Source organism: Tauraco erythrolophus, chromosome 4, assembly GCF_009769465.1.
Source record: "Tauraco erythrolophus isolate bTauEry1 chromosome 4, bTauEry1.pri, whole genome shotgun sequence".
Classification (NCBI taxonomy): Eukaryota; Metazoa; Chordata; class Aves; order Musophagiformes; family Musophagidae; genus Tauraco; species Tauraco erythrolophus.
The window spans coordinates 26,752,615-26,765,186 of NC_141468.1; the positions used below are offsets into that span (position 1 = coordinate 26,752,615).

At 39.4% G+C, this 12,572-nt stretch overlaps 1 protein-coding gene across 16 annotated transcripts in view; it reads left to right on the forward strand.

The window, feature by feature from the left end:
- CADPS2 (calcium dependent secretion activator 2) overlaps positions 1–12,572 on the forward strand; it is a 333,015-nt gene that overhangs the window by 227,740 nt on the left and 92,703 nt on the right. The gene's annotated exons all lie outside the window — the stretch shown is intronic.

The window sequence follows — 12,572 nt, forward strand, 5'->3', positions numbered from 1 at the left end:
AAGAAGGGACAATCCTTAAAAAGGATATTGTCTCCTTCATTGGGTCAGACAAAGCCTCATCTGTGAGAAGAGGAGCTGAGCATTTGTGACCTGGGTGATTTGGTAGTGGGAGATTAACATTATGTAATCCTTCATAATAATATCCAAAATTAAAATGTTTTTGAATGTGGCTGAAATACTTTCAAGAATCTTAATGTTCATACTGGTAAGTTAGGATATTTTCGGGCTTTTACTTGGTAACCTGTTCTCTGTAAAAGCATGCTTCTTTTGTCAGTTCCTGAAGAACCTGACACATTTGTATTTCCTATAGAGTATAAGTCTTTGTTGTTTCTAGCCCTTTTATTACTGGTTTCAACCTAACAAGACGAATATACGGTGATAATTGCTCAAACTTATTTCAAGAATTCAAAAGAAAGATAGATACATTTCTTTTTATTTCATAATTTAAGTGAAGGACAACAGTGCGTGCAGTGCATGACAATATCTCAGGGAGCACATCATTTACACAGTGGTAAGCACTCTGTTTGTATTCTGTCTATTCCTTCTGTACAGATATTCTCTGAATAGCATTATGAGTGTTTTAGGAATAAAAGAAGTGTTGAACAGAGAGGGTCTGACTAGAACTGAGATATTGTAAAAAGGAAGAAAAAGAAACATGAAGAAAGAAGAAAAGTAAGTCAAGGACAGAAGCAGACACACTCACCGAGGATGACAGACACACATATACGCACATAATACATCCACTCATTCATCTGCCGCAGCACTAAGAAATAGTAAAAGGGAAAAAAGAATTTCACAGACAATGCACGACAGGCCAAAGTTCTAGGCTGATCCCTGGCATTATACATCTTAGTTTTATAAGTCAGGCTGAGAATTAGAAAGACCACAGAACAAAGACAAAGAGCTTTATACTCTGGGCTTGATGTATTCAATTTATTTTTCACCTTTGCTTCACAGAGTGGATCTTAGACCTTCCACTAGCCTGAGAAAGATCATCAAAATTGATCTCGAAGTCAGGTAATGGAGGAGCATGTAGAAATGCAGCCGTACCTGTAGTTCAAATTACCCATTTCTTTTAGGCATGAATTTTAGAGTAGCAGGCAATCTAGTGACATCAGTCAAATGATCAGATAAAGATGTCACTTGTCTTCATTTCTGGTAGTCTGGTGAGGAGAAACTCAAGCACAAATCAGAGAAAATCTACTGAGGCCATACCAGGACATATGCTGAGCACACCAATGACTACATCTGATTTCCTAAATAAAACTGGTGAGGAAGCAGTATCATACGATGGACCCCAACTGTCCATTAGTCATAGGCACTCTCTAAGATCCTAGGCATGGTTGTGGGATTGCATGTACTGAATACTGCTCCCAATAAACACTATGAACAAGACTAAATGAGATTTGGCTCTTTCCACCCTTCATATGTCTCTAGAAGTCTTTCCACAGATTTTGAACCCTCAGATATCCCCTATGCTCTTTTGCTGCAGCCTAGGACTTGAAATATGAGCTTGTTTCATGCTGCAGGCTGTAATGCTCTTGCAGGCTATAACACAATAGCCATGGTTTTATGTCAAAACACCTGGAATAAACACATAAAAGTAAATTGTTGTCCTAGAGCTTCAGGGACATTGTAGAGCACAGAGGAGTCCTGAACTGAGCTCTGGTGTAGACTGTACACAGCAAACACTGACACCTGGTCTCAGGACCAGTAAGCAGTCCCCAGCTGTTTTCTTTCCTGAGATGAAGATATAGGTAAGTTCTGACATTATCAAGCATACTAGTACTTAGTTTGTCTCATGCCAGTGTTGGTTTGGGAAGAGAAATGTTTATGCAGGGTCAAACACAATGTGCTGAGCCCTAGACTGAGGAATTTAAGCTTCAGTCCTGCGTTTCCTTTCCTGCTGAGAAGATCATTACAACTGGGCTAACAAACTGCTTATGTAGAAAGGGTGTTTCTGCTTTTGTGGATGCCATTCTTAAGGCATTCTCTTCCTAAATAGCCAAAAAGCAAAATATTTTAGTAAAAGAATAGGCTCGCTGAGTGTTTAAACAAAACCACATCCTTGTTTCTGAATCAACTGATACTTTTTTCACCAGTAAATAAAACCAGCTTTCATTGGTTATGCTTCTAATGCTATGTAACTTTACAATAGCATCTCCTTTGGCTCCTCTTCACAATGTTTTTCTTCTGAAAAGTTCCACTATATGGTCCCTGTCAAAGTCCTTAGTTCACAAGTGAACTTTTCACACTACAGTTATGCCTGCATTTGTGTACCTCTGGTGAAAGTGAAATGGGCAGAATAAGGAACTATAGAATATTCCTGAATGCTGACATTTCAGTCGAAACAGTCCAGGTAGGAGCTATTGTTTTCTTCTCCATCACGTTCACTTTTGTCTACTTTTCATGCTGTGACTTCTATTCAGCCCCTCTTGTCTGAAATGGATGCTGGTGGGTATCACATGAGGTGCAAAGTGACTTCTTTCCACCTGCTGAGTTACAGACTGAATTGAAAAATTCAAAATTTAAGCATATTCCCTGGTTATATCTTTTCTATTCAGAAAGAAAGCTGATTTATTGGAAGTTTATATATGAGAAGTGAAACTGAAAGTAATGCCACAAAAATCAGTTTATAACTGAAGATAAATAGTTTCTTTCTGCTTTCATTTTGAAATCTTCAGCACATGTGTGCTTGTATAGACCAGTCATATTGAGTCAGGGTTCTTCCAAGCCAGCCAGTCATCTGTCTCCAGCATTGACCTGCTTGGAGTAAGAGAAGGGCAAGCACATGCAGTATTTCCTCTTAGTGCTCTTTCAGTCCCCAAGTCTTTGCAGCTCAGAATATGCCTATTCCCTAACCTGAAGTGAGCCTCCATTTCAGGTACTTGTCCATTGCACCCCTGAACCTGTGTAAGCCCTTTGCACCCTCAACACCTTTGGTATCAAGTTCCACAACTCAGCCTCCTCTTGCTTGAAGAACTCCTGCTTTGAACTTGACTCCTACATGTTTCATTTCATTTTCTGTTGCTATTGGAAGAGAGAAAGGAGAGACACACACACAAAAAAAAATCTCTGTTGTCTCTTTGCTATTTAAGATTAAAGAAGTACGAGTGAACCATGTGTTGATTACACTGGATGGATGTTTTCTGCTAATTCCTTATCCCTTTCTGTTAATTTCTAGTGTTGATTTGCTTCTTTGACTGTTACTGAACAGGGATGGTTTCATGGAATTATCCATCATAACGCCAAGATCTCTGTCCTGAATAACAACTGATTTTTACTTAAGCCTATCTACTGTGATCAGTTGGCTGGTTTATTACTACTTGATTTCATAAGGTCCTTCTGGAATTCCACACTATGTCACATAACTATCATTACAGTTATATTTACTACCACCTCAGTTCTTAGGTATTTGCCAGGTCATTTATGAATACTGTAAAATAACAGGTCTCAGCACAGATCCCTGCAGAAGTCTACTGATAACTTCCCTTCACTGTAGGTACTCACCATTTATTCCTGCTCTCTCTTTTTTCACTGTAAATGTAAGGACTTTCACTCTTAACTCAGTGGCTGCTTACTTACCTTAACAACTTTTGGTTAGGGACTCTGACAAAAGATTTTTGGAAATCCAGGTACATTCTATCAGTCAGGTCCCACTCATCCACCTGGTTTTGATCCCTTTAGAGAACTTCAACAATATCAGAAGGTAAGATTTCTCTACCTTGTGGCTTCAAAGCCATACAGACTTCTTCATGATAGATAATATTTACCTAATTTTCTTTGGTTTTGTCCTTAAATATCCTTATATTATAGTTCCTTCTAATTTTCTGGGATGTATGTAAAGCTTACTGGCTTATAGTTCCCCCTATCTCTCTTGGAGACTTCTGATTTTTAGATTGATCTCACATTCTTCATCTCCCATTCCTCAGGAGAAAGGCAGTTCTTGGTGAGATCACACAACCATAAGTAATTCAAATCTGGCCCTGGCAACTTACTGCGGTTCATTTTTCTAATTTGTTCCATAAGCTTTTTCTTAGTTGCTTTAATTTTGGGCAGATTCTGTGCTGAAAATAAAGAAATTTTTTTGCTGTGAACAAAAGAGCTCCAGCGTAGGAGTCGTCTTAATTTTCTTCATAATAAACACCAGTGCAAATAATTCATTTCATATCTCTGCAATAGCCTTGCCCTCTCTGAGAACTCCTTTTAGATCCTTGCCATCTGTAGCCTGCCAGCACTGTAGACTCTCTGATAGGCTTCTTGCTCCTGTAATACTTGGAGGAGATATCTTAAAGTGGAGTAAATGAACACATAAGAGAAATGAAACTATGGAAACTTTGGAGAGTGCTATGCATTCATATATTTCTTTTCATTTTTCAACGTTTTGCGATAAGAACCATTTGTTGCAATTTTACACTTCGTGTCAAGTGGTAAAAGAACGTTCAGAGGAATCATCCCTTTCAAATCTGGGACAAGGAACTTTGTAAAAATAAGGAAAATAATATCATTACATTGCTGTGTCTCTTCTTTTTTTTTTTTTGAGCTTCTGAATAGATATTTCCTTCTCTTGACTAAATTAACTCTAAAGTAAGGTTTTCTGCATCTTGATGATTTCTCCTTCATTTTATAACCTTCATAAACAGTATCTAATAAGATTTAATCTAAAATTCCAGAACTTAAGTGAGTAGTTTCTCTGCTAATTTGCACATGGTCACCATGTGACATGAAAGGTTTTTTCCAGTTGATCTCTTCCCAGAAGTCTTATGTTTTTATATGCATAATTTTGTATTTAAAAATACTTTAATAGCATGTGGACTTCTTAGATGGTTTTCCCATTGCTAGCAGGATTTTGTGGAACCTTTCAGTTTTAAGGAGTTGAAAATGCTTCCTCTTTCTGCTGTGCTTCTTACTCTCCACCCTATATATTCTGTCTATATTGTAATGATAGCAGGTGCAAGTTCTTCTTTCACTGTTTTTTATTGGCAATTGAGCCTTCTTCTTTCGTCTTCAATCTGTTCCAAGGCTGTCCAACAACTGGAGGAAGGAGCCTGAGATCCCTTCTGGTATAGGATATTTAAGGAAGTGTGTTACATCAGAAATTATATTCCATAAGTCCACCAGCAGCTTATATAAATTCTCTCTCATGTTTGATACAGCATCTCGAGACTTAACAAGAGTCTTTTGGTTTTGTAGTTTGTCTTATTTTTCTATCTCAGGATAGAAATATCTCTTATTTTTCTATTCTATCTCAGGAGTTCTCCTGAGTTGAAAACTAGAAGCAAAGTTTTTCACCTTGTTGCAGGTACCAAGTAAAGCCATGTTCACCTCATCTTTGGTTTAAGGAAAGATACTGTCCTGCCTTGGAAAGTGGTAATAACTATAATAATGTTATAAGAAAATGTTTCCTCACTATAATATTAACAGAGGCACATTTTTCAACATTTCAAAACAAACTTGTTTCTGAAAAGCCTCAGAGAAATTGTCGATAGACAAATAATCACAATTCACACATTATTAAGAAATATTAGGACAAGGTTCTGTATTTTTAAGGTGATACTTGCCATCTTAGGCAATGAAGAAGCAGGTAATGCTTGCTATTACATACTCTCATCTTACCTAAACATTTTACATTGTTTTGTCATGAATTTCAACTGATTAATGCCTATACATACCCTTATACTTTGGGTAAAATGATATTATATTAGTACATGCTTAGCTTTTCAGTAGAAGGGCATTAATGAATCCCACCTAAAATAACTGCATAAAAGATCATTAAAATTAACCTGATTTATCATCTTAATCTGTTTTAGTGGCCTTCTGAATTGGTCTTTTTCATTCAGTTGTGAAAAAGAGGGTATGACCTGTAAGCAGATGTGGGATCAGCCTGAGAAATGCGTACAACAGAAGGCTCTATTGTGCCTTTTTTTTTTTTTTTTGTCAGAATGTTTGAAGAATAGTTAATATAAACAACAAAATGCTCAGTCTTCAAATGCCTGCTGGTTAAAGCTATGTTTAAATGCCAGGTGATAATTTGCCCTCTTCATTTTCTGTTAATAAAAAGATGTCTGCTCTGCCTGCTTCTAAGCTGATAATGTAAATCATTGTTTTTCTTAGGCTTCTCTAACATAAACCATGGACTCTGCAAAGGACTTAATAATAACAATGGTGTTTTAAAGGAAAATTTGGGTATTAAAGTCCTTGGATATTAAAGTCTATAAATAGATAATATAATCTCTATATCAAAATTCAAAACAATTTAATCTTCTGTTTACTAAGAAACAAGAAGTCACACTTTCATCTTGCTAATTTTAAAATTGTCACTATTCTTTCATTTTGTCGTGCATCCTACTGAATTTAAAAACAAGTGCTCTTACAAAGCACTGAAGTCTTCTAAGACAATTTGTTTCTAGGAGCCAAGATGACATTTAAGTTTTGTTTTTCCTACGCCCTTGAAATGTAGTTTATTATATCAATGTCTTGAAGTAAGACCTTAGCTGAAACATTTTTCTTGTATTTTCTTTTTCGTCATAATTTCTCATCTTTCTCTGGCAGATTCTTTTGGTCAGCCTTACTGTTGTGTTGTGTGCACATGTTATAATATCAATCTGTGCATTCCTCTCCTCATACTCTTTTTTTTTTTTTCCAAAGTGATGGTCTATGTTTTTAATGAGGAAAGCTTTTTGAAAAGACTTTAAACATTTGTATAATATGCAAATATGCAAAAAGCACCAGTACCAATGATGTTCCAGAGGAAAAAACAAAAGTCAGTCATGTTCAGTTAGTATTTCGCAAGGCTATCTCAACAGAGCAGTCTTGCTTAAGGTAACAGTTCGCTCTCTGAGAGGCCACTAGGAGAAGCTGTTTCCAAAGTTGAAGGCTGGAAACAATCTACAGTCAACCCAGTGTCCATCATATCTAATTCCCATTAGAACTGGAATGCCATTTTTATCTCATGTGCCATAGCTATTCACAGGAATCTTAATCTTACAATTCATCAAGTGACCTCTGCAAATTATTGCAGGTTTTAAGACCTCTAGACATCAAAATATTTCTAGAGGGCACTCTAAGCCTTAAAGGATTGTATCAAGTGAGGAAAAACAGTCCATTGCCAGAGGAAAACCTAAATCCACCAGCTAATCAATCAGCTTCCCTAGAGTAACTGCCATCAGGACAGCAGTCTCGCAAGATTGTCATAGTAAAAGTTTCTTTAAAATCTCTGGTCAACCACTGGTTTTGGTGTCATTGTTTAAGTGTCTCATGGTCGAACAGCTACTTCCCACTTGATTTACTAGCTCTAGTTCACGAGGTCTTTATTTCAAATCTCTTTTGATATTTAAGTCTGGGTGAATTAAACAATTTGAGATGTGACCAGGAGACAACATTACATCTGTGCCAGTTAGACTGTGATTTAAGCAGACAAGACAGGACAATCCAAATCCAATTGACAGAGTTCTCAAAAAATGGAAAACTAATATAAGTGAGAGAGAGAAGGCTACTCAGGTTTTGAGAGTTCAATTTCACCTAGTTCTGTAATCCAAAAACAGTTGTGAAGCATAAGGAGGAAAAGAATGTGAAAGAAAGGGAAATTCACTCTCCCTTTAGCTTCTTGAGAAGATAATGTTAAAATGAAAACTCTTCTTAAAACAGTCCATCACTTTTCTTGGCTGAGTTCTTGAACGAGAGGTCCCAGGCTGCAATAAGAAAACTGAGTACTGGTTTTGAATTGAAAAACTCAAGTCCAAACCACTATCCGTAACGTTTGGAATAGTAGGAAAGACACATTTGTTGTTGTTTTTAGTTGCAAAATAGTTCTTGTATAGTTTATAGATAACCTAAATCTTTGAAAGTCAAATGACGGCTTGAGTCTGATTTTCTTGACAGGCACAGTAATTTGTAAATAAAAATAACCAGCTCAAAACAGTGCTATTTTATTTTATTCTGTCTTTAAAGCAATTAAAGAAAAAGATCTAGAAGATAAAATGAGTGGGAATTTTGAAACTATTTATCTATTTTTTCTGTCTTGGTTCATCTCAGAGTCAGATTCTTTTTTCTGTGGATTCTTTTTTCTCAGTAGTAGATAGACATTGCCAAGAGTAGCAAAAATAGTCATCAGCACAAGACGAGTCTCAGAACTGTGTTGCAAAAATGCATTTTTGTATTCTGTTGGTTGCAATAAGGCTAACAGGCAGAAACAAAATAATGGTTCAGAGTTTGTGCTGTTTTCTAAAAGCATGTTTTCAAGAGATTAGTGTTTCAGTGCTATAGATGGTGTATTTTTCTAATGCTTTTTTTGTGTACTCTTTCTTTTTCTTCTGGGAAATTTGCTTCTATCTGAACATCCGCTGAAAAAATATTTAACAGTTCTGAAAATTTTAGGTGTTGTCAGCGAGGCTCTGTAAGACGACAAACTCAGTGAAGTGACAGGTCCCCGGTACGTAGTGTTTCTAGCTTTAGCGCAGGTTGACAGATATGACATCCTACTGGCTCACCTTTTTCACTTACTGTTATCTGGACCCCTAGGTCTTTTCTGTCGTATATATGACATGCCTCAGCGAGGTTTAATATGACAGAACTATTTGCTTTATCACTCCAGAGCACGATCTCTCCTGACAATGAAATCAGACAGTGCAATTTACTTAAATTTGAACCCATTCCATCTGTCAGAAGGCTGAGGTAAAGTATCCTGGCATCCATCAAAGGAGAGAAGAGAAGTTATTTGCTCTTTCACATCAAATTTATACAATAGTATATTGATGTGCCTGGTTACTCATAACTCCACCATATCTGATTTTTATTGTTGTCTTCACAATAATTTAAGGAGGCCAGGCATTCTTTCCACCTCAACTTGACAGATCACAAATATAAGTTATTTAAGGAGTGAGAATTATGTCATGACCAGGTAGCAACTTATCCCTCCTAGATTTAAGTGTCATGGAGAAAGTTAAAGTAACAATTTAGCAAAACAGTGTTGTCTTTCTTCATGTCATTTTACCACAATTTTCTTAGTTATAGAAACATTGAGATGCAGTTTTGGAGGCTCTGAAGGAGGTACAGGTTGGATCCACACTTCGTTTCAGAGTAGGAAACACAAGCAGGAAGCAGTAGCTGTTTTGTTACCCTGGAGCTGAAAATTGAGAGTAACAGAAAGTTTTCAGATACTTCTTTTTAAAGTATGCTGTATTTGGGGAAGTTGTGACTGCGGGGCAAAAATACCGTTTGGGAAATGGGCATTTCAATTTCCTTTAATTTTGTCATTATTTTAATATAAATACATTAATAATACCTTTAGGCTAAGACTGTAAGTGTGTGCTTAATATACTTAATGCAAGCCTTATTATTAATTATTATAGAATCATAGAATGGCATAGGCTGGAAGGGATCTTAGAGATCATCTAATCCAACCTCCCTGTCATGGGCAGGGACGCCTCTCAACTAGATCAGGCTACTCAAGGCTCCGTCCAACCTGGCCTTGAACACCTCCAGGGAGGGGGCATCCACAACTTCTCTGGGCAATTTATTCCAAAGTCTTACCACTCTTGTACTGAAGAATTTCTTCCCAAGATCTAATCTAAATCTGTTCTCCTTCAACTTAAACCCATTTCCCCTTGTCCTATAAGTGGACACTCTTGTAAAAAGTCCCTCCCCAGCCTTCATGTAGGTTCCCTTCAGGTATTGGAAGGCAGCTATTAGGTCCCCCCGAAGTCATCTCTTTTCAAGGCTGAACAATCCCAGCTCCCGCAACCTGTCCTCGTAGCAGAGGTGCTCCAGCCCCTGAATCATCTTTGTGGCCCTCCTCTGAACACACTCCAACAGATCTATGTCTCTCTTGTGGTGGGGACACCAGAACTGGACGCAGTACTCGAGGTGGGGTCTCACAAGAGCAGAGTAAAGGGGGAGAATCACCTCTCTTGACCTGCTGTCCACGCTTCTCTTGATACATCCCAGGATGCGGTTGGCCTTCTGGGCCGCATGAGCACACTGCCGGCTCATGTTGAGCTTCTCATCTATAAACACCCCCAAATCCTTCTCTACTCAAATACCCACTCTGTGCCCAGTTTGTATTTGTGCCTAGGATTGGCCCGACGCAGGTGAAGGACCTTGCATTTTGACTTGTTGAAGCTCATGCAGTTAGCACTGGCCCATTTCTCAAGCCTATCAAGGTCCCTCTGGATGGCACCTCTTCCCTCAAGTGAGTCCACGGCACCACACAGCTTGGTGCCGTCAGCAAACTTACTGAAGGTTCACTCAATGCCATCATCCATGTCGCTGACAAAGATGTTGAACAGACTGGGCCCAGAACAGACCCCTGAGGAGCACCGCTTGACACTGGTCTCCATGTAGACATTGCACCATTGACCACAACTCTTTGAGTGCCACCATCCAGCCAGTTCTTTAACCACCGGGTGGTCCATCTGTCAAATCCTTGTCTCTCCATTTTAGAGACAAGGATGTCATGTGGGACAGTGTCAAACGCCTTGCACAAGTCCAGGAAAATGACATCCGTTGCTTTACCCACATTAACCAGCGCTGTAGCTTTGTCGTAGAAGGCCACTAAATTAGTCAGGCACGACTTGCCCCTAGTGAAGCCATGTTGGCTGTCACCAACCACTTGGTTATTTTTTATGTGCCTTAGTACAGCTACCAGGAGAATCTGTTCCATGATTTTACCTGGCACAGAGGTAAGGCTGACTAGTCTGTAGTTTCCCGGGTTGTCCTTGTCCCTTTTTGAAAGATGGGGGTTATGTTGGCCCTTTTCCAATCTGTAGGAACCTCACCAGACTGCCAGGACCTCTCAAATATGATGGCTAGTGGCCTGGCAACTTCAGCCGCCAATTCCTTCAGGACCCGTGGATGTATCTCATCAGGTCCCATGGACTTGTGCACCTTCAGGTTCTCTAGGTGTTCCCAGACCTGATCTGCTCCTACCCTGGGTGGTTCTTCACTCTCCCAGACCCAGCCAACATCCTCTGTGATTTGGGTCGTGTGGTTCGAGTGGTTGCCAGTGAAGGCTGAGGCAAAAAAGTTGTTGAATATTTCAGCCTTCTCCATGTCCTCAGTAACCAGATCACCTATATCCTTCCAGAGAGGCCCCACATTCTCTCTTGTTTTTCTTTTTTCTCTCACATACCAATAAAATCCTTTTCTGTTATTTCTAATATCACTGGCCAGATTTGACTCTGTCAGGGCCTTAGCTTTTCTAATCTGGTCTCTGAGTACACAAGCAACTTCCCTGTAATCATCCCAGGTTACTAGTCCCTGCTTCCGTGCTTTGTGTATTCCCCTTTTGTATTTGATTTTAGCCAGGAGTTCTTTGTTTATGCATATAGGTCTCCTGGTTTTTATCTGATTTCTTCCTTTTAGGGATGCAATGCCTTTGAACTTGGAGGAGATGATCCTTGAAAGTCAACCGGCAATCTTGGGCTCCCAGTCCCTCCAGGGCTTTATCCCATGGCACACTACCAAGGAGGTTCCTGAAGCGGCGAAAGTCAGCTCTTCTGAAATCGAGGGTTTCAAGCTTGCTGAGCTTCCCCCTCTTAGCTGCCCTTAGGATCCCAAACTCCACCATCTCATGGTCACTGCAGCCAAGGCTACCCACGAGTTCAACATTACCTACCAGCCCTTCCCTGTTGATGAGAACGAGGTCTAATATGGCACCTCTCCTCGTTGGTTCCTCTGTCACTTGGATAAGGAAGTTATTGTTAATGCATTCCAGGAATCCCCTGGATTGTTTGTTCCCCGCCATGTTGTTTTTCCAACTGATGTCGGGGTGGTTAAAATCCATCCCATGAGGACCAGAGCTTGTGAATGAGCAGCAACTCCTATCTGCCTATGTAGGGCCTCATCCAGTTGGTCCTCCTGATTGGGTGGTCTGTAGCACACCCCCACTGTAAAGTCTCCTGCCCTTCCTTTCACCCTGGCCCACAGGCACTCAGTTCTTTCGTCATCACTTGCCAGGTGGAGCTCCATGCATTCTAGCCGTTCGTTGACATGAAGGGCAACACCCCCTCCTCGTCTCCCCTGCCTGTCCTTCCTGAACAGTTTATACCCCTCTAGTCCAACACACCAATCGCAGGAGTCTTTCCACCATGTCTCTGTGATGCCGATCAGGTCATAGCGCTGCAGGCTCACAAGCATCTCCAGCTCCTCTTGTTTATTGCCCAAGCTGCGGGCATTCATATAGAGGCATTTGAGGGACTCAATTGGGACTCAAATTATTGGGACTTAAATTTGATGTTTAAAAAAATACCAGTGCTTTTGTTTTTTGAAGACTATTTATTTGTTGCATCCCTTATGCTGTATTTATATGGAAGTCTTGTTTACGTGCTACTGTTTGTCAATATGGGATGGGAGATCAAAAATCTATACTCATTCTAAGCAGAGAGATTCCTAGGTGTTGCCTGCTCTGGCTTTTCTCACAGTAGTTTGCCTCCAACCTTTATTTTAATATCACTTTCAGCCATATTGTACCTGTGGGAGAACATATGGAAGATTCAAGGAACTGAAATTCAACAAGATCTGAATAGGCCCATCTATTGTGCCAATAGTACTAATTTTATTGAGAAAGATTATAT